At 39.2% G+C, this 23,428-nt stretch overlaps 1 protein-coding gene across 1 annotated transcript in view; it reads left to right on the top strand.

Moving 5' to 3' along the window:
* Positions 1-23,428, top strand: part of GUCY1A2 (guanylate cyclase 1 soluble subunit alpha 2) — a 170,423-nt gene that overhangs the window by 32,591 nt on the left and 114,404 nt on the right. The gene's annotated exons all lie outside the window — the stretch shown is intronic.

The raw sequence follows: 23,428 nt of genomic DNA, 5'->3' as shown, positions 1-23,428 counted from the left end.
CTCAATCACACTGGATTCTTAGACACCTAAGTTCTGCCTATGGGTACCACCTTTACAGTTCAGGTGGTCTGGATATAACTTGAGAAACTCCACCTCTGTTTTGCTTACCTATACTGGGCCAGAGTTTCAGAAAGAGTCCCATGGTAACTGAGTATCTAGTTCTGGGTTCTTTTCAAATTATAGCCAGTTCTGACAGCAGCAATGTTGCCAGCTCCTCTTTGGCACCAATAAATGTTTATCCTGCATTTTCCCCTGGAAACAACCCCAAGAGAGGCAAACAAGTGAGAACTGATGTAATTCAATCTATTTAAAACCCAAAGGGAGTTTATTTTTCAGAATCCATCCTCAAAGTAACCCTAATATTTAGTTATGAGAAGGAAATGTTGTGTGAAAAGTTTGGAGGTGTTGGCTCTGAGCTACCTTTCAGCACAGTCATTTCTCCTTTCAAAGAGACTTGTGCCCTGCTCCTCTCTCCCTTGGAGCCAGCCCATCCCTCTCGGGCACCTTCTCCTGCCCTGGGGCAGAGTGACAGCCCTTCACCATCTGCTCTTCATGAATCTGCTGTAAATCACTCTGAAGAGGAAGACAGTTTCAGGGAGGAGGAGCCTATTTTAGCTTTTTTTTTTTTCCTAATTACAAGTTAAACAAACAAACAAAACACTCAACCTGGGCAAGTTTCATGTGCCTGTGGCTTGCTCAAAGAAGTGACAGGGAGTGGAGCTTGCTGGAGGCAGGTTTTAACAGCCAGTTGGGGAAGAAACTCTGATTTCAAAAGCTTGTTCTGTACCATCAAGCTGTGCAGCACTGGTTGTATACTTGCATCGTTGCTGTGTCTTGTACTGTGTGTCATTACAGGTGGGTAATGAATCGAATCGGTGATGGGCCCAGCTGCCACTCAGGAGAGTGAGTGACCTTCCCTGTCTTAAAGTCAAGCGTAGAGTTGGACCCTGAACAACTGTCAGCACTAACACTGTAGTAGCAATTTGCTTGAGAAGCAGGTAGAAGGGAATGGCAGTAATGGAAATCCTTTGTCTGCCAGCAGTTAAGAGCAAAATTGTGTCTTGACCAGTGCGGTGTAAGTGAGAGAGAAAGGGGTGATGGCGAAGTGCAAGGGACCTGAGGTAAATGTTGTGCTGCAGGCACGGGAATTAATTTGAAAACATCCATTTAGCTGACGAGGTATTTTCTTCTGACTCACCCATTTTATAAGAACTTTCCAAAAGTTTCATTTGTGAGTAGTTAAATGAAGCTTTATGAGTAGTTAAATGAAGCTCAGCATGTGATGCTTGATTTTTTTTTTTTTTTCCAAAATGAAAGGTTGCACAGATTCGGAGGTTGTGGTTGTCTTGCTTACATAGATTTTCAGGGGATCAACATGGCAATTCTGTCATGTTGTGCTCAAGTCCTTAATGTCTCCTGGACAAAAAAAATAGACTGAGCCTTGGGAATTGCCTGCTGTATTATTTTCCCAGAGCTCACATCACTCATGTAGCTCATTTTGAATTCTTTTCAATTTGCCAGCACTTGTTTGGAAGTTTGAGCACTGAGCAGGTAGATCAGAGATGTGAGCATGACTCCACTTGAAAGTCATAAGTAACTGACTTAGATTTTTACCTCTTTCTATGTCACACACCTCTATGCAGTTCATACTGGAATTGCACCCCACTTATAGTTATTTATCTTTTTTTTTAGGAAATTAAGAGTCTGCAATAGCCTCAACACTTTTCAGACTTGGTTACTTTAAAGGCCAGTTTAAGGGATGCAACCCAGATAACTCTGCTGCAATTTTGAAGCTGTTCACATGTCTCAGTGTTCCTCAGGAAGAAAAAAATGTTTTAAAAGGCTTTGCAATGAACAGAGGACCCTTCAGCCTCTCTTCAAAGCACTTTTATCTTCATTTCAATACATAAATTAGATCTTTTTCTCAGGCTTGCAGTGGGAAAGATAGAATAACAAAACCATTTTAATTTAGTCCTGCCACCAGCTCTGAGTTCAGATGAAAGTAAGTCACAAATCATGATCTTTCCCTGACTCAGCATCGAGAAGCAAATTGAAAAACCCCCACCTGTTCCGAGTTTCAGGGTGCTTGTCCCATTTATGCAGAGGTTCATTGGTGTGTTTCAGTTTGCTGGGATTTGAATCACTGAAATAAATGGCTTTGCTTTAAAACACTATCCTAAATTTCTGACCTAAGGCCTCACAGGTCTGGCTGGCAGGTAGCACTTCCTGAGAAGATGTATGTACACCTTTGTCCAGCCTCACGCATCAGTGTGTAGTATCTCAGCGAAGTTTTGTTAATTTTCTATGTCACCAGCTGTTCCTTGAAGCTCTGAGCATTTACGGGATCCCACTGTTGTAGGGACCAAACAGGAAAAGAGCTCCCCACATGAAGAACATGGACTTTATAGCTTTAATCCCAGTTTTCAACAGCATCCGTACTCCTAGGTCATAATCTAATGTTTTGATGTTTGCTTGGCCAATGTTTTGGTCTCCATTATGCTGTGGACACGTGTGGACAATGTAGGCATTTATTCTGCAAAATAGTAAGCAACTGTGTAAGTTCATTAGGTCAGCAGTCTCACTGGCTTTACTTGAACTTATCATAAGTTTGCAACTAAACACGTTTTTAAGTCTGTGGAGAATAAGAACCAAACTGTACACACCAATCCAAGTTTACTTCTGTCCTTTCTTCCCTTCCTACTTCTGTCCTTCCATTTTATTTTCTGCAGTGATCAAGTTATCCACACAGATGCTTTGGGTTTTTTTCTTGATTATTCTGCACATTCAAAATTGCCTGTATGAACAGTTATGATTGTCTTTAGGTAAGGTTTCCTAGTATGCAGACAGAACTTTAGATGTATAAAAGCTGAACATAATCGGCCTCTGAGTTTTTCAGTGTTCCCATGCAGCTAAATTCTTGTTGCAGTTTGTTGTTTATAGTATGGTGCTATCTAAACGCTGAAGGGAGTACTAAGGCTCTGCTGCTTTACTCCTTCTGCAAACATTCTGTTGGTTTTCACATTTCATAGTAATTTTTCTTCAGTTTTTTTTTTTTTTTTTTTTCTGTGTTTAACTAGAGAGCTTCACTTGTCTGCAATCAGATTTTCTGGTTTTGAGTATTATCGCTAAGTCACAAGATCACAAATCTTGCTGTTTCACTTCTCTAAGGAAACTCATTCCAAACTTCTCTCTCCGGAAGCAATCATTTATTGCAACAATCAGAAATACATTTATTGTGACAATTAACTATTTGTGATTCATTGCTTATAGCCTCACACATGGTTAATACAACTCCATTAGAGTTTAATGAAATTTAAATTGAGAGGAATAGGTGTTGCCTTGTCTTCTGGTGTTCTCCAAAGCCCCTGTCAGGCCCGTCCATGAAGGTGCTGGCAGGCGAGGGAGCTGGTTGTTGTGCACTGAGATTCAGTGGGGCAGGAGCCACCTTCCTGGAGCACCGTCCCTGTCCTGGGTCCTCCTGGCCAAGCACCACCGCTCCCTCCCTGGCAACACCTCCAGGTGTCTGCACAAAGCAGGTAGTGAGTTTGTACCCAAATCTCTCCCTCACTCTCCCCTGTGCAGAGTGTGTTGATGTGGCTGTTTCAATGTCTGCCTTGTGAGCACTGCACTGCTGAGACGTGTGGTGTTAACATTGCTGTCTGCCATCTCAGCTTCTGCAGGATTTATACTTTCATACTTTTCCAACCAAAGTCAATAACTCACCTTTGTGAGTCACTGTTGTTTTTAAGGCAGATCATCTTTTACTGTGTCTCTTTGTACATGGTATTTGATTTCACAGAACTTCCCAATGGATGTTAACTGGTTCTACTGCCTCAATGACTTTGCCTGATAACTTCCCTCTCACCTTAATGGTGAGACCTTGCATAAAACTTTCTCTTAGTTGCTGCACCAAGGGCAAGTTTCAACTTCTCATTGGAAGTGATCATAGGATTTTTCCACCTTTCTGCAAAACAAAATGCAGCTACCCTCCCACCATTTCTTAACCAGACAAGGGCTGGAAGCTCCTGACAGATGATACTGTTGTCTTCTGACTATACTAAGGAACAAGGACATCTGTGACATGATGCAAATACTTGCCCCCTGACAGTACAGTGAGATGGCTGGAGCTGCTTCACTTTTTGGCTGAATGAGTAGACAAGGACTGACTGTCCTGGTTTTTGTACCCTGGCTAACGTCCTCCTTGTGTGCTGCTCCTGTGCTACCAGTGCTGGGCAGATCAAGAGGAGATGGGGCTGCTCTTGCAGGGACTGTGTCCTCAGGACCTCGATCCAAAGCCAGTCCTCGTGGTGCACGGGTTGACAACTGCCCTGCCAGCTGCTTTGTGGGTCCCTTTCTGAAACTGTGACTTGGCATCCAGTTCGAAAGAAAGTTGAAAGTGAATCATGAAAGAAATTGTTTGGTTCCCTGCCAGATACTGTGCAGCTGTATTTTCCTTGTACTACTGCTCTCCTGTGCAGACTAACAGCTCTTTTCCACCTTTGAAATAAATTATTTTTTTTAAGCATACTCGCTGGCCTTTGACTTACTGTTAGGCCTGTGTACACTTTAATTTCAGACAACTTGTCTAAGAATAAAGCTGGCACCTAAAACTGTGGTACTGAAGGTGGCCACATTTTCCTGGTGGAATATATTCTCTTTGAATATGCCATTTTAATTAAAACCACTTCCCCAGGAGTTTGTCAAACTGTATTTTGGAGAATAATTTACTTTTATTGTATTAAAGTGTTTTGTTCAATAATTTTAGTTACAAAATACTTTTATTAGGAAAAAGTTTCAAATTATAAATTATAATACAGCATTTAAAAATTCTGAAACCTTGGGCTTGACAAAAAGAGTCCTCTGAAAATGTTATATTGCAAGAAGTTCTGAATACCTCATATGATTCGAATTTTCAAGAAACACCAGTTCTGTAATGACGAAATGTCCAGCAAAATGGTAGTGTCAGTTTTCTGTAGCTCTCCTGAGTGTGCAGGCTGGCTGAGCCAGCGCCTCATCTCTTGTCAGTGGGGAGGACAGTTTATGGCAGATGAGCAAGTCTGCCCTAGCAGGGATTCGACCCAGTGTACTGATTTAGATAAATGCAAAATAAATAAAAATAAACCAGTCCAGAGCCAAGATTAAAAAAGCTGTATCTGGAAAGTTAGATTCTGAGCTGTATAGACATACATGTAATAAATGGCCACATTTTAAAAAATGCTGAGTAATAAACAACTTTTCGTTTTAAAATGTAAGCTGACTCAGTGGAAGCTGATAGGAATTTCTGCCGTTAGTTTCTATTGTTTTGTTTAACTATGGAGTTATTCATCTAGTCCTTCTTCCATGGTATGAGGAAGTGCCACCTCTAGGTTGAATATTTCCTTTCAGTCGCTCAGTTGTGTGTTTGCCATGTGTGATCAGATCAAAAGTTCATCCAGTCCATTACGGTTGGAGTCAATGATCTTAAAGGTCTTTTGTAACAGAAACAATTCTGTGATTCAGTGCTGACTCTCACAGTGACCAGCACACAATGCTTAATGAAAAATATATGAAAAAGTTTAAGCCTGCAGTGCTCTTTTCTGTAATACATCCTCACAGCTTTTAGCTGTCCAGGATGAAAGCGCATTCTCTTGTGGTGGCATCCAGGATGTGGCACCTGATAGCCCCCGCAGGACCACTCCCCCATAATTTTCTCTCTTTTGTACCAGAGGAAGTTCATACTGTTGGCATCTGTGGTATCGTGTGGATGTAAGGTCCACTGTTTTACTAGAGACTGTGAAGATGAGACCTTTCTGGTTGGTGCCCACTTTCTGCCAGGTGTGTGAGGACATTGCATGCAGAGCTGGTGAAGAAGCCTGTTTACCCATTGCTTTAGCAGAGCACTTTCCCATTGTGTTTGTTTACCATTGGAAACTGTATAGAAATAACACTTTTTAAAGTCCGGGAAGTACATTGTCTCATTTTTTTTTCCTTTTTTTTTGGTATTGAAAGTCTATTCTTTATCTGCTACTTTTAATTTTTATTCTGGACCAACTGAAAGAAATGAGCAGTACTGACACTGACAGACTTATTTAAAAACCACCACACACAATCTTAAAGTGTTTTGCTTTTGCTCTGTAGCTGTGTTGTTCCTCCTCTCCTAATAAAATTCAAATGAAGTGGCCTGAAAGTCATTCTAGCATGAGGGACATCTGTTACTTATGATATAGGAATTCTAATTTTTCCCAGGGCTGATTTATTCACAGTTAGTCAGCCTTTGATACTAAGCTTCCATTGCTTTGCAGGCTCCTGGAGCTCTCAGAATCAAATTCTGTCTTCTGTTTCTGCTAATGCTAATATCCCACCCGTTCACTTGTCAAAATGTGTTTGGACTGTGATGGTTTTCAAGATGAATTGGGTTGGCTGGCTTGACTGCTTCTGAGACCATGATGGGTTATAAGAAACAATAGATGACGAGACTTTTTTATTTCACTGGTGGTTGTGCATTGAAGAACTTTAATAACTATAAATGTCGTTTTTAAAGTGTTTTCAGTGATAGGACTGAAGAGAAAGTGTAACAACCTAAAGGTAAAATACTCCTTTCTCTTTTCCATTAGCTGAAAACCAAAGCAACTGTTGAGTGAAGTGGCTATTATAACAATTTGACTCCTTGGTGAACTCTCCCCTCATGATTTGTATAATTTTGTATGATAAGGAAACTGCACATGAAAATGTCCATCTTTCTCTGTTTGACTGAAAGCTTTTGAACAAGTTTCTAAATTACACTATGTCATAATTGGACATTTCATTAATTTGTACATAATGATAATACTCAAGCACAACTCAGTGTGATTTTCAGGAATACATTTTTTTCTACCTCTCTCTTCTAGTGACTAAAATGAAGTATTGCTTATTCACAATATATTTTTATCCTTTTCCTCATTCGCTTGTGTGAGCTCTTGAGTGACTGTACATCTCATGGCATCACAATCTTCTAATCTGAACAGGTGTGATGTCAAGAAAAGCCATTTTCCTTGGGATGGCTGAATTAAAGCAGAAACATTATGTCACTCTTCACCTTTCTCCCTCCTGTCCTCGCTCTTGCAACTGGGCAATGCACATAGTCAAGCTGAGTCTCTGCAGAGGCTGAGGTGGCTTTAGAAAGAATGGGAAAAGCTCGAATGTTGCCCTGTGGTTTGAGTGGGTTTTGTGCATGAGCTCCCACAAGTTGATGAGTGGGAAGTCACAGAATAAAAGCAAAAGAATGCTCAGTGGCTTGAGGGAGAAAGGAAAAACTGGGCAGGCTGACTTCTTTTTTGTTCTGTGTGTTAGGGATAGGCTCCTCTGCAACACCTCCGTGCCTTCTGCTCTTCTGGTTCTGTTTGAGAAGGGGAGATCTTAGACGCTGAGACATGCACTCCAGAATATGCGTGAGGTGTGAATCAGGGGACTCAGTTATGTCCCCTCCTTCCACCAATGCCAAGGATCTTTGTCACTTAAATTCATCTTTTAATCATTCTCCCCATAAAGTGTGTTGGATGATTTCAGTCATCAAGTAGTTTTGCCTTATCTGCATGACTTCACTTAGAAAGGAATGACATTAAAACTGATCTTATGTGGTAGAGCACACTCTGATGTCTTGTATTAGTGTAAAACTTGGATGGGGAATGCCCAGTGAATTATAAATTAATTATTTTGCAGATATTTTTCTTAAATATAAAAGAATTGCTGCAATTTTTGGTGAAACCCTTGGTGGTACTTTCTGCTTTGTTACCTCAACAGCATCCAGTGGAAGGAATGTTTGAATGAATTAGCAGAGCCTGGGGTTTATCTTAGCTGTGCTTGCTGTGGCTCATGGTTCTTTGCAGTGCAGGCTTTTGGTTGACTCCCCTGTGAAAGTACTTTCTGCCTCCATGGACATTGCACCTGGCAGAAGTCAGGCAAAAGGAATGAAGAGATCCCCTATTCCCAGGGTTTGGTTATGCCAATAAAGGAGGGCTACCAAGAAAAGAACAGAAGAGACTAAGTTTATTTCAGCTCCACTGAAACCCAAGGGGAAAAATACCAGTGCTTGGCAAATATTAAAGGAGATGCTTCATATTGAAAGAACTTTGATTTTTCAGCTTCATTGAATTGCATTCAGTTTTTCATTTTAAAGGAAAAATATGCCATAAAAATACTGACTACAGCTACAATGCCAGTGCTGTGCAGACAGACAGTGTTGTTTAATTTTCATGTGAAAGAAGCATGGAACAAATCATTAAAAGGGTGTCAAATTTTCTCACTCATCTCAGTAGACTACTGATCCAGTCTATTTCCTCTTTGCTCAGGAAGGCTTCAAATTCAGTTAGTGGACATTCAGTTTCTGGCATTTGTTCCTGGGAATATGGGGATAAAATAGCTGAGAATATTTTCTGTCAGCCAAAAATGCAGAAACATCTGAGAGGTTTCCTAGTTATGTTCAGCAGCATCAGAGGGTCTTGAAAGGCTTTTGGATCCGTTTTGAGTGATGGGGAACTCCACAGAGAGTTCTGGGGACATGGGAATAACACTGACAAATCCATAAACAGGATTTAAAAATAACTGACTTATTTGCTCTGATTCTGTTTTTTTCCCATAGTGTCATATAATCATATAGGGGCTCACTGAATATGATGAATATAACAGGATACCATACCAGGCTGGCAGGACTGCTTGCACTATCTAGAAATTCCATATTTTTTTTAGGAGAATATTCTGTGGAACAACTGTAGCAATTAAAAACCAATATTCATTCTGTGAGTATTGGTGTAGTGAGGTGTGCATGAAGACTATAAAAGCAAAAAGAAGTGCCAGCAGATGTGGTCAGGATCTGCCAACCCCTAACTGATAGCATAAATTAAGTTACAATTCTAAATTTAGTATATCATCCTGATACTGTGGGACCCAAACCTGGTACCTTCACTCAGGATAAATAAGGGGTTACTGGATTTGTCTTACTAGTTATTATCAGTCCAGTTTTAACAGGATTACTTTGGGAGAAGGGTACTTATTTTGGTAAGGAGAGCAAAATAAAAACTAATTTGATATTAAATGCAGAAAATAAATTTGGTAACTGCTCCTACAAATGTCTTGAGCATGAAAATCTTCTTGGTAACAGAAGCTGTCCATATGATGTGTTCAGGGAATCAGACTTTTATTTCTAAATAGGAGGCATTAACTTAGTCAATACTGTATTGCTCTATTTTTTTTAGTTTAAAAGAGACACAGCCAAAAATAATGATTTTTTAATGAAAAAATAGTTTTTCTTTAAAAAAGTAATTTACCATTCAACAAAATGTGGCTTAAAAAATGTATAAGCTTTATGTTTTTGTATGTGTTAATTTGATTGACATTTTAAAACTTGTTTCTGTAGTCACTGTAGAAGTAGAGACTGTAGTATTCATTATGGGAAATGTCCACAGAATTACTAATGGGTTAATAACAAGCAGTGACTAACACCTTGTTTTCTACCTATGCCAAAGCACAGCTCTATGAAGTTACGAGGTGAAAGAACTGACTGACTGCCTCCCCAAGTGTTTATTTCCGGATTTGTTTTCAGCTACAAGTGGCTATCTGTAGGCCAAGCCCTGGGCTCCTTTCACTGGGAGATCTTTCAGTCAGGTCATCATATGCTGGTCTGGGTAATTACTGGGTAAGGATACAAATTCTGCGTGAAATCAAGGAGAATTTGATCAAGAAATGACTTAAGGAAACAGGACAGATCCAATATTTTGTCAAAATAGATATATTAAAATTATTATTAATATTATCTTAATGAAGGTTTCATTTTACAAAATCATAATATACAAGGAATTAACCTGCACTCTGCCAAGTGGAGCAACGCCTGGGTGAGGTGTGAGATGCAATGATGAAACAACAATATCTTGCAGATAGGTGGTGGGTTTATTTTATTTTATTTTATTTTATTTTATTTTATTTTATTTTATTTTATTTTATTTTATTTTATTTTTTTAATGCTGTATCACCAAAAGCTCTTGGTATTGAAAGAAGGTGTGTGGGAACAGTCTTGCTGGGTGAAACTTTGAAGGACATGTTAGCCCATTACTCCTATGTGTTGAGCTCTGCACTGGCAGTATTGGCCAAAAACATAGTGGGAGCACCAATAACTCTAAAATAGCCTGTGGATATTTTGCTGGAAAATGTGAGTGAGCTCCACCTCTCAGCTGGTGCAGCCTGGCCAGCTGTGAGCGAGGAGCCGTCCCTGCTGCTGGTGTGACATGAGCTGGCGCAGGGGCTGTTCGAGCAGCGTTGCAGCTTTTCCTGACAGCTGGTCAACAGCCTATGTGGCAGGAAAGCAAGCTCCCAAGGGTGCCCGGGGCATGGAAATTATCTGAAATTCCCCCAGAGCATGAGTGGCTGGGTAAGAGCTGATGACCTTACAGAAGTGTTGCTGTCTCCAGACTGATTATGCTGGGGAAGAGAGGTTGTAGATCTGGAGATCTGGGTGAGCTCTTGTTTCTCAGCTGGCAGCTCCATTTCAGAGCTCAGGCTTCTTCGATATCTCAGATGAGCGAGGACCACTGCTGCATGCCTTGCAGCAATGCTGTTGCTGTTGAAATTGTTATGCTTTTGTTCAGTTCAGCTGGTCACGACTCTGTTGCAACTGAGCATCACTGAGGCAAATCAGTCATATTTTGTGTTAAAAAGCAGCTATCACTGCTTTCTCTGAAAAGAAAGGGCTGTGATGGAGAGTAAATATATGTTTTTAAATAATGCTACAAATGAACTGTATCAATCAGTAAATGAGCTAACCATATGCAAAGCGAACAGCACATCTGTCTTGTCACCTGAAGGGACACTGTGCCCTCTCACTCACCTGTTTTTGTGCTTTCCTCTCCTGTATGACCATGACTCTAGACCAGGGCCCTGGCTCTTCACTTGCTGTCTGCTCTCCACATTTGGTCCATTGCAACCCCATTCCTGCGTCCACAGCTGGAGTGTGAACATCACACCACATTATCACTGACAGTGTGTGGACCAGTGACTTGAGCACTGCCAGGAAACATTTGGAGGCTCTGCGAAGCAATTGTTTATTCTCTTAAATGGTGAGATGCTCCTGGTGTGATTCTGGTTAGTATCCTTCAGTAATCTCCCAAACATTGCCTGGCCCAGGGTCAAGAGTTTCCCAGAGGGAATCTGGATGTGACCACTCTTCTTGGGAGGGTGAAGACAGTCAGTCATGTGGATCCACAGCCTTCCTTTCCTGTTGGTCACCACACCAGAGGACTGTCCCGGATGTTTTTACTTTAATTACAGAGTTGAGAGCACAGGAGTTCCTGCGGAAGCAGATGATCACCCCAGAAGACCATGATCTGCAGCCCCCACGCTGCTCATGCGGATGCAGTAGCTAACCTGCCCTTGTGCAGGCAGGGATGCCATTCCCATGTGCCTGCCTCCCTGCAGGCATGCTGCTCTGTGCCCCTGCCACTGTGTCTGCTGGGGACAACTGGTGCAGGGCATTACTGTCTCTCCTACACATCACTTTTAGCTGCCACACTGGCTGGCTGTTCTTACTGCATTTCATATTCTAATCTCTTCCCAAACCATCGCACATTGCTGCTGGTGCTGCAGCCCAGCAGCACTGGTTCTCCAGAGTTACAGATGTTTATTATGCTCTCTAACACCATTTTCCCACCAGAGTATTATATTTCTTCCTAACAAAAAAAGTTTTGAAAGTGCATAAAGTGGTGTTTGTTTGTGGGCTTGTGTCCTGTGTTGGATCCAATAGCCGATTACTTTTCTCTTAAGTCAGCAGTGAAACACTATTAAATCATTTGTGACATTGTCTGGGATCTTATTTGATCAATTAGTTTCTAACAATCTGTGTGCTGGAAACATTCTCTAAGATAAGGTTTTCAGTTTAAAACTGTGATCTGAAGGTGAGATCCTTAATGTGAATGCAGGTGGACATGATGTTATTTAGGAGAGGCCCAAACAGTCCTCCAGCTGAGGTCCCCTTTATTTTTGCCTTTATTATTTATACTTACGCATTACCCCAAAGGGTCTATGGTTCATGCCTGTATGTACATATGTAGAATGACATAGTCTCTGTGTTGGATTGCTCAGATTCTAAGCAGATAGGTACTATGTAGGAAAAAATACAACAACATCCTAATATATCATGGTTGAGCATAGATTTGTGTTCAATTTGCAGTTTAAGCTGAGTTTGCTGTGATCTTATATATAATATGGCCATTTATGATTAAATTTATGACATACACTCTGTTACTCTGTTTTCTTGTTTTAATGAATGCCACCGTTCTTACTTTCTTAGTCATTTCTACCTGATTTTGTCTGTGAGATAAACCGCCAGAATTTATGTCTGAGCCACTTTGTTCTCTCCTGGCACCGTCCTCTATGACGAAGAGGTCCATAAGATGTAGGTCCCGTGGGCTTGTAGTTTAATGCCTTTAGCCAAGATGTGGCAGAAATGCAAGGAACACAAGCACAAGAATTTCTCAAGACAAAGACTTTCTTTCTGATATCACTTAATGACTACTGGATGTTTTTGAACAAACTATTTCTGGGACATGTTGCTCTCTCTGTTTGACCGCCTTCTAATCCCTTTATGTAGAACTGCCTTCAGCTTATCTCTGTTTCATGAGCAGTTTGAAGCAGGGGGAGTCCTCCTCCCCACTCTGTGGGCAAGGCTTCCTTGTGCAATGTGGTTCTCCTTGAAGAAAGCACAGCTGTGGTTCTTCAGGGTCTCCAGGTCCTTGCTCGGTGAACCCACTGAGAAGCCTCAAACCTTTAGCTGTGTTAGCCCTGGTATTTGAAAAAGAATGTGGCAGTTAGTCGTCCAAATTAATGGACACACCACTGCAAATTTTTCCCCCTGTGAATGGTCTTCAGAGTAGCAGATACTCAGGAACATTCTTCAAGCAGATGCTTGGGTACTTTCCTACTTAGGGGCCGTTTCTGAAAGGTGACTTTATTGTAACACTTTTCCTGGTGTGATGGTTTAACCTGAGCTAGCAATATAACCACAACAGATGCTCGCTCATTCTCTCTTCCTGCCCTGAACAGGGGAGAGAATTGAAAGGGGAGAAACCCATGGATTGAGATAACCACAGTTTAATTAAAAAAACCCAAATAATAACACTAATACACTCTTACTACTACTAATATATATAAAATGGAAATAGAATGTAAAATAAAGATACTAAATGTAACTCATCACGAACTCCGTGCACACCGAGCAGCCAGTCCCAGGAAGCAGCACCTGGTCCTGAACAGCCGATCCCAGAGAGGGAGAGAAAAAGGCAGAAGGGCCCAGGGGCCTCTGCAAATGGCGGGATGGCAAAAGGCTGAACTAAAGGAAGTCCCAAACAGGACTCCCCTGAAACAGAGCAGAACCAGAACAGGTCTCCGTCCCACTCCTGTCCCATATCCAACATAGCCAGAAGATCCCGACTCTCTTTAAATATGAAGCATGACTCTAATGGCATGGAATATTGTTACTGATCAGTCTGGATGTCAGTGAGGCTCTGCCCCATCCATGCCCCCCTTCCTCGCTGCCTCACACCTGTGGGCAGAGCGCTCAGAGGCCTTGGCGCCCGGACAACAAAATTAAAAACTTAAACTCTGTCCTGTGGTGTTATCTTCTAATTCTCAAACTAAATCCAAATAATGACCATGCTAGCTACCAAAAAGAAAGGTTTCAGTCAAACCAGCACACCTGGCTATGCAATATCCAAACTTGTGTCAGAAATAGCTAACTGCCAGATTAGAGATGGCCTTATGCTTCCCCCTGTTAATTACTTTCTATGGTGTATTATACAGCAAGCGTTAGTGGTTGCTGTTCAAACAAAGCTGCACATGACTGGGGAAACAGAAGAATTACATGCAGGGGAAAAACATTACATTTTCTAAGAAGCTGAAGAGTTATTAACATTTTTAGGTTATCTGCGTGTGTTTGTGAATTGTGTCTGCTGAAGAGAAAATTGTACAGATGATCAGTATTTGATAACATGTTATGGAATTAAAAAAAAAAGAGGGAGTTTCTGATCCCTGTGTAGATTAAAAAGCATGAGGCTTCTTTGAACTAAGTGCTGTATGAATCATTAAAAAATGCCTTGGGAGTTTAAGCTTAACAGATTTTTCCCTGTGTAATTCTTCAAGCATTTGTATTTGTAGGTAGTAATCTACCTGAAGGCTGCCTGGTGTTTTCCCACTAGAGTTAGAGAAAATGAACAGAAATAAGGCATTCTGCTGAGCAGGACTGATATCCCACAGCAGATTATAAAGGACTAGAGTAAACCTGTCTTCCCTTTAGCAGAAATAAGACTGAGAAATGGGTTTAATTTGTAGGTTTATTCCCTTTGAAGAAATATATCAGTAAAGGAAATTTGTGAATCTGGTATTGCAGATCTGTGAGAAGAACCTAATAATATACCTCTCTGTTCTTGTTCATGAAAATGATCTAGATTTAAAATAACATCTCCTGGAGGAGTGGGAGGGGAAGGATTGTGTTAAACTGGGATCAGAAACATCTTGAACAATTTATCTGAGTGCCCTAGTTACTGGGACCCATTTACTGTGAATATGTGTGTTACAGACGTATTTTTGTAAAACACTGGAATTTGGGAAGAGCTAAAAGGATGTAAGAAGCCAATAAGTTCTTATGTAGACAAACAAGAGGCTGAGACAGCCAGACAGAATCTCGTACTTGACACTGCACGGAAGTTTTATTAGCACTGATCTTTGTGGGAAGAGAAGCCCTCTCTCCAGGATTTGTGCAAATTACTATAAAAGAGGCTGGATTTTAGCTAAGGTGAAAGCAGACAAAAACGTATGCCTTCAAGTAGGCTATTACTGGAATGACAGAAGCACTATACTGTAAAACTAAAGTCAAATTGTAATTCAGAAAGTCTTATTTTCTAGTATCTTCCTTTTTGTTTAAGAGAGAAAGAACAGTTACATGGTAGCCTTTCTTATCTGGTTTGCACAGGAGTCTAAAAAGAAAAGGTGAAGAAATATCTTTGTACTTATGCAATGTAATTCTCTTGATAATCCACCAATGTACTTAATTTTAAGACTACCAGGTTGCTTTATTTTATTTTTTTGTTTCTCACTGAAGGGTTTCCATTTTCTACTTTAAAGATTTCTGCTAAGTAAATAGGAACACCTGAATATAGTAATCAGTACGTTTTGATTATACCACTGTTGATATTTGGAAATTCAGAATTTTCTTTTGAATTTATTAATAACATTAATAATATAATATTTTAAAATTATATCTTAATTGTTCTAATATTGGCATGTGGCCATGTTTACTTTTAGAAAAGCATAATATCTGTAATCTTTGGTTATAGTGTGCTATTTACGTAATCATAATGTGTACATCACAACACAGTGTACCTTCTGTAGACATTCTGATAACACACGGACAAACTCCACACGGCACAGTGAGAACATATATATCATTATTTACATATGCTTGTATTAGGAAGAGGACTGGGAAATGAAAAATAAACATAGATTTTAGGAGTTCACAAGGTGTATAGTGTACGTGTGTCCTGTTAGACGTTGGCAAAATTTTAGCTTTGAAGTGTTTGTCAGTGTCAAATGAAACAGTTCCTTTCTCTCAATCCATCTTGATATATAAAAGCTTATATATTTCCTATTTAGAACATGAAAAGCAATTTGAGATACACTGCATTAAAAACATTCTTTAGATGAAAGAAGATATTACCTTCCAGTAATTTAGATTTTTGTTCAGGACAGTAGGCCTTGGAGGAAGCACCATTGAAGTGTAGAATTGCACTTGAAGTTCCATTGTTACCTGACAAATAAGCCTAGTTTGTAATGCTATTATTATTGGCTGGCAAATTTCCCTAGTGTTTTTACTGGACAGTTTTAATTAGAGATTTAAAATGTTTTTCTCTCTTATTTTTAAAAATACAAGTCTCTGGCACCATAGATATTCAATTTAGAGTGTGATTTTCTTGTGAAACAAAGTGTTCAAAATCTTCATAGAATTATGTGTAAATCAATATGCGTATATATTAGACACTGCAGGGTACAAAGTAGCGTGGAGCTATTCTGACTCTGTCTTCAAATCTAAACCAACATACAACCAAACGTTGTTTGTATGAAAAGTCCTGAATCCTTTCAATACACGTGAGTGGCGATGCTGGCACCTCCTGAGCGGAATGGAATTGGGAAGAGCTCTGGTCCCCGGACACCTCAGGGACCCCTGTTCTGTCTCTGGGCTGGGGAGTTGTTGAGGTTTTGGTGACCTGCTAGTGCACCACAAAGTAGAAAGCTGAGGCTTTTGAATGTGAAATGTCTTTATTTTCACTTTCTTACATCCATATTAGAGGTCTGCCACAAACTGCCTCATTGTGCTGTGTATCTTGGAAGCTTTGCTGACTCTTTAAGTAAAAAAATTAATTAATGCTGTAAATAGGAAGGGAAAAAGAAACAGAGAAAAATTGTTTTGAAAGGACAAAGTTTTTCTCATATAACTTGATGAGTGGAATGAAGTTGTAACGTTTGACTTTTTATGTGTTTTTTTCAGTTATGATGTGACTGTCCAAGTATTATTTGTTTATTAATGGACTCTCTCAGAGAGAAGATAAACTATAGTAATAAATATATTACCAGGGTTTGAGCAAGTTTATGTGTTTGGCCATTTCAGATATCCAATAAGAACAAAATGTTTTCTTTGTTTTGGTATGAAATTTTTGGCTAAATACAACATCACATGATAAACCATGCTATGTGTTGACATAAGGCCAAGCCAGCAGTCCTGGTATCATTTTCACAGTTGAAACCATTTATAGTTTGTTCTCAGATCCAGTCAACAAAGACCTCGAACTAAATCCATCTGCCGGGACAATATAAAACCCTTCCAATAAAAAACTCTTAACAATATCTAAAAAAAATATTATCATATTAAATCCAGCAAGATTTGTATTTTTAAAAAGAATTCTTTAAGACTTAATGACAACTAAGTATCAGACCAACCCATTCCCCATGCTCCCCCCAGCACTGTAGGACAGTGTTAGAACAAGAGGCACAAGAGTGAAGCGAGGACGCATGGAGAAGCGCTTCAGCCAAGGACAGACATGACAGGGGCAGAACACATTTTGAACAGCAGGTATAACAATAACATCTGTCCAGAGTCATTCTTTAGTGCCGAATCTGTCGAAAGAAGGGGCAATAAAAAACTAAACAAGATGTACCGTGAAATTGTAGCTAATGTTTTTGAAATCCAAAGCAGAAACAGTGTTTATATTTTGCATTTACAGGTTTATCTGCAAAAGCAAGCCTTTAAAAACAAACGTAGCATCTGAAATCTTGGTCAGTGTGGTAGTGTGTGATGCTGCATTCTTGCCCTAGAGTGAAGCACTGAATATGTGGAGTGGCAGACATGTATGTGCATCTTTTTTTGTCCCCTTTGATGATTTAGTTCAGAATGCTTTGCCTAGATTTACCCAGTCTAGATTTACCATTTCTGCAGTATAAAACTATTATCTTAACCCATGCTTAGCTTTTCTGGATCTTGCAATTTTCTCACAATCTCTTATCCTTTGATGGAGTTGAAAAAGGAGGAAACAGACATAACTTTTTATTTTTTCTCATGGATTAAGGTAGCTCAGCATTCACTTTGAGCTGAGGATGCAAAGGCCGTGGGCTGATTCCAGCCCCTTCCAGGCTTTATGGGAACGGACCCACTGAGATACAGCCCCTAGCAGCTTCTCCTCGGGGAAATCTGCGGTGTTGTCACAGTGAAGTTGACTCTTAGAGGCACAAAACAGTTCTGCTTATAGCTATTACCAGGGTAAGTCTGAAGTGCTGGAACTGAAGTCTCTAATTCTTTGTACAAATTTAATTGCTTTGATGAAATAAAGGATGACAATTAATGCATGGAGCATGATCCATTTCAGTAGCAAGCAACAACTGGAATTTAACATAAAAGTGTAACCTTCATATTTGACAGAGAAAAAAAGAAACTTCGTGTGGGCTTTATATTGTTTAAGGCAGGATCATCTTTTTTTCACTATTATATAGCACAACAAAGTACCAGGCTAATTAATTACTTTCCTAGGCACACTAAGGCATTAGAAATAGTTAACTTGATGGATGAAACCACGTCTCTACCAGAATCAAGGAAGATATCATGCATGGACTTTGTTTTTCAGAATTTCCATCAGAGTGGTGCTTCTCTGCTGAAGGCACCCATTCTGATTGCATTTTACCACACATGCACCTTCATTTGCATCTATTTTCAGAAGACTATTTATGACTCCCTCATGCTCTCATCTCAGGAGCTCTACATTTTAAAAATGTCTCATTTTCCCTGCTCATCCCTTCACATTTTCAGCTTGCTTTTTGTTAACGTCAGTTGGTGTAGTAAGTATTTTACCTCTTTTCTTTCCAGGAGGTAAAACACTTAGCACCTTTTCCATGGAAAACTTAATGATTTAGATTGTATTTAATGTTTTAGTAATGCCACTGTATTTCTCTTTTTAAGAAGAAAAAACAGGTTTTAAAAAAACCTCTGAACTAATAATACTTTTTTTTCAGTTCTGGAGTTTTGGTTTAGAGTCTCTCTCTCTGCAGCAAATTAGAGACTGATGGGGCACATTAGAGACATTAGCTACTTTTCAGATCTGCTCTGTCTAGTAAAATAGGCATTAGTCCCAATTGTACTTAACAAAGAAGTAATTTGGGAGGAATAATTTAATTGCTCACAGATATGAGATGAGTAAGTAACATATCTAAAAGATTGTAGCACATGTTCAGTTCATTTCTTCATCCTTTTGGCTATATTCAACAACTTGAGTAACTTTATGTAGTCTGCCTATTACACCAATCTGTAATTTGCTCCTTCTCCAATGTTCTAGGTATTTTCATTTTGCATTTCATCATTTGTAACAATTTTTTCTGTTTATCCAATACTTCTGACTTTGCTGGAAGGATTTTTTTCATTTTGTGTCAACTGTTTTTCATCATAATCCCACTAACAATGCATATATTTAGACCAATGTGATTGCAAACCATTTTTTCATAAAATGATCAAGTGCCTAATTAAATTGGTTAGATTTTATTTTGCCACCAGTTCTCCTATTTGCAAGACTTTCCCAGTACCTTACTATCCTGATCGTTGGAGACATTCTTTAATTTCCTGTTTAAATGTGTTTGTTGTTAGATTGTGTACATTTATTGTTTCTCAGAGAGTGCTGAAGGTACTCCTAAGCCACAGTAATCTAGGTGCTGATGATTAAGGAACTTATGAGATATGAAATATGAATGGCCATGCCCTAGGCAAAGGAATATTTCATTAATATAAAAGATTGTCAGATGACATATGAGACCAAAGGGAATAGTGTTTTTTTTCTCCTCTTCTGTTTAATCATAGCTTAGCCTATACTGTTTTTATATCACAACCTATTAAGCCTGCTGAATGCTCAAAGCTTTGAGATGACATATACAGAAGCCGAGGTTCACTGCATGAGTTTGCCTTTCTAGATGCTTTGCTTTGTGTGACTGATTATGTTGTTTCTTTGGCTGCTACCGCTGTGTTCTTTAAAAGCCATATTCTGTGCATTGGTTTTTTTATTAATACAATTTAGCTTAAACATTTTGTCCTGACATTTTAAGTCTTATGAGATTCAGGGTAGCTCAGAAGCAAAAAGATTTTATTTGACCTGCTGTATACATGTGCTGAAAATTCCAGTTTGGATTTGTGATATGATTATCCACAAAACTTAATGACTGGAATAGCCCTATTTTCAAAACCAAATATTAATGAAAATAAGTCTTCATGAATAAAACTAATTCCATATTTACAATCTGAAGAACAAGTTTTTGATTTTATATTGATTTCATACCAGAATGACTCTGCTCATTTCAGAGCAATTATTCTGGTTTAAATAAAATGTATATAATACTAAGATCAAGCCTTTAATATAGGTCCTACTGCTGTCTCAGAAAATATTGCTGACTGAAAGTCACATAACTTTTGTTTTGATGTTTCCAAGGAAACACAGCTTGTTTCCACTGCCAGTTGGTTTCACCGTGTGTGGAAGATATATATTTTCTCTCATAGTGTAGTCCTCTGGATTGCTTTAAAATTTCCTTCTGTGATGACTGCATATTTCCATCTGCATCCACAGTGTCTTTGCATTGAATTGAACCACGTTCTCGTTCTAATCTTGATTTACCCGTGTATCAGGCACCTCGCAGATTCAGCTGTCTTCCAGTCCTAGTACGTTGTAGCTGATTTTACATTTCAGGTTTTTGTTACCGTTTCCCCCCCCGCAATGCTTCCGTCACTCAGGCTCTTTTGCTCCTTCACGCCTCTGCAAAATGGTTCCTATGGTGACACTGCTAAATATCTTTCTGTGTGGCTTGGATTGCCCTCTGTCATCTCTGCCTTCAGAAGAAAAAGTGGTATCATGACATCCCATCCACGCTGCTTTTTTAATAAGGCTGAAGCAACTTTTTTTGGTAAATATATGTTTTACAGAGCGTTTTCAGTACATTTTTTACTTTTAGAGGGACTTAATTAAATACCAGTATGCATGGATTTTCAATCCTTGTTCAGTTGCTGTTGCTCTGCCCATATTTCTTCACTTCTGTAGAACTTGCTTACATAACAGCTCTCTGCCTGCAATGCCTGACACCTCCAATGCAAAGGATGGCCACACTCTTGACTTTTAAAGCACTTTCAAGGCTTTATTACAATTTGAGTAAATGGCTTCATGTTTGCGAGCATTGGGCTCATGCATATTTATGTTACTTTAGAGACCATAGTAAAAAAGTACAAGGATCAGCGACACGATGTCATGAATCAGCTCCATGAAAATGTTTCCGCAAGGGAGCCAGTGCTGTTTATAGGCCATGCACTGTGCCAACCTAGCGCTTCACCTCCCTGCTCTTACTCTTTGGGAAATGTAAAGTAGCTTGGGCAGCTTTTACTGAGTGTGATATGTTAGAATCATTGCAAGGTAAAACATGTTATGGCATGTCATTTGCTGTCTTCATGGTAATTTTTTACTACGGCCATTTCTATACCTGACTTGCCTCCAAATCTAATGTTTTTATGAGTTCATATGCATTTTAAAAGAGAACGAATATTCCTGCTTAAGGATAATAACATGTCAGTTTTGTCTACCTACAGATTGTTAAATACAAGTGTCCTGTGAAGGATTACTGGCTAGTTTGTTTTCTTACATGGAAAAGTTAATCTTTGCTGTATTTATGCCAACTTGAGATTTGCCATTTTCTTTTCATTCGTTCTTTTCAAAGCAAAGTATTCTGACAAGGTCTTTTTTTAGCCATTTTTTCTTATGTGATTCCAGTTGAAGATGTATTGTGGTGCCAATAGCATTGCACATGTAAATCATTATTCCTATTGACTCCTGCGTAACAGCTTTGGAATAGTTTAAGGGCAGCACAGTTAACTTTTCAGTGAAAAATTCTCTCTTGGTTTGCAATTGAGAGGGCTTTTTTCAGCTAGGTGGGTTTTTTGTGTGTGTATTTGTTGAAACTCAATACAGTAGCTGAAATACAGAGAAGAATCTTAAAAGTAATGTGCAGACTATGCATTATAGAAATGAGTGATTAAATTATGGTCTAGTTGGAAGAAGAGGCTCTGCATGAACACTACGGCAAGAGTTTTTAACTGCTAGTGGCTGTCATAGATCAACTGGAAAAGGTGACTTCTATGTCACTACATAATTGTCACTTTTGCAGTTGATGTAAGGCTGATATTTTCTATTATTTCTGTGGTTCAGGAGTGAAAATTTGGTACAAAGCAAGACATTGTCTCTCTGTAACATAGGGAAAATCTCCAAAAATACTGGGAAGTTCTCAAGATTCTCAAAGATTGTCTTTGATTTGTTGTTTTCAGCTGGATCTTTGCTGTAAATAAAGTCTATTAACCTAACTTCCTTGAAATTTGAGTCAAAGGTTTGGAATTAACATAGATGCTTACTGCATCTTCAGCAAGATTCCTAACAGTTCTTAATCTTTAACTTTGTACTGCTAATAAGTCTTGCAGATTTTTACCATAAATGTTACCAAAAAATCACCACAGTCTGGAGTGCTTTTGTCTGCAATGTGAGGGAAATTTGAAAGCTAAAGCACTGCACCTATAACTGCCAAAAATATAAATAATATTTGTATATTGTAAGAACAGTAGCTTGCTGATGAGTAAATCCAAGATAACTATGCTCCCTTGAAGTTAGAAATGTGCCTAAAACTACCTCCTTGAGAACAGGTAGATTTTACCGTATCTGTATACTGATAAAACATTCTGTTTTCATTTTGCCTCTTTTTTTTGTCCAGAAAGGTGAGTAATGGTGGTACAAGGTGAGCGGCCTCCTCACGCTCAGTTCCTGTGTTTTCACCCAGCAGTGTGTGCAGTCCTCTGGGTCTGGAATTGCAGGAAAATGTCTGTTCAGCCCTGGACTATAGCACACTCAGGGCATAAATCTGCTGAAATCTGCCACCAGCTGCCTGATAAACAGATTTTTAAAGGGTCTCTGCATTTGTTAATTTGAATGAGTTGACAGAATGACATAAACACATGCCTGATACAGATGGTAAATTTCAAGTACTAGAAATCACCAATGTAAAGGTTGTTATTTTCTGCTTTATTAGGATTGATTTGCTTAATCATGGGGATTTTTTATTTGTTTGATTTTATTTTTTAAGTGGCCCCATTTTAGTGCAAATTCTCTAATGCCATGACAGCTTGAGTGAGACAGTGGAAATAGGAAATTTCAGTTCGAATGGCTCAAATATGACAAAGTTATGAGCAATGGAAAATGAGGTCTGTTAGTGGGAAATGTTTGTCACCTTTAGTGGTAAAAGAGGCTTGTGATATTGCTTATGATATACACAGAACAGCTTTTAGTCACGGTGGTTTTTAACTTTCTCAGGATGTGAAGGGCAATGCAATTGAAATGCTTAGATGGTATTGGCTTATGACAATGAACAGTTCTTTACAGGTGTAATTATTAAAGTAGATTATGGCATTTGCCATCTGCTTAAGTTACATTTATGAGAAAAATGCTTTATTCACAGTGTAAGGACACAGATAATTACGTGTTGTTAGCTCAGTTACCTGTGAACATTGATACTTAAAATTCCTCACTTAAAAAAAGGACAAAGCACCAGCAAAACAGAGTATGCATGTGTATGTAGTATATTCAGCGGAATGCCTTAATTCTCTGAAGATACTCAGGAGCTCCATACCTGAGCCTGTAGAGGCTTTGTCAGTCCTTCTGACCTTAGCTTAAAATGTCTTTCTGGAGTGGGAAAGATGGCTTAAAAAGTGATACTGAGGAGAAAAGAAGGCCAAAAAAAAATGAGGCCAAAGGTGATGACTCCATCCCCATTGCTCCCTTCCTTTTGGTGAGGCACTGGGTGAGGTGGGATGTACGTTCCTTGG

Source organism: Patagioenas fasciata, chromosome 1, assembly GCF_037038585.1.
Source record: "Patagioenas fasciata isolate bPatFas1 chromosome 1, bPatFas1.hap1, whole genome shotgun sequence".
In the NCBI taxonomy this organism is placed as follows: Eukaryota; Metazoa; Chordata; class Aves; order Columbiformes; family Columbidae; genus Patagioenas; species Patagioenas fasciata.
The sequence above is the reverse complement of the archived record's forward strand: the minus strand, read 5'-3'. Positions and strand labels throughout refer to the sequence as shown.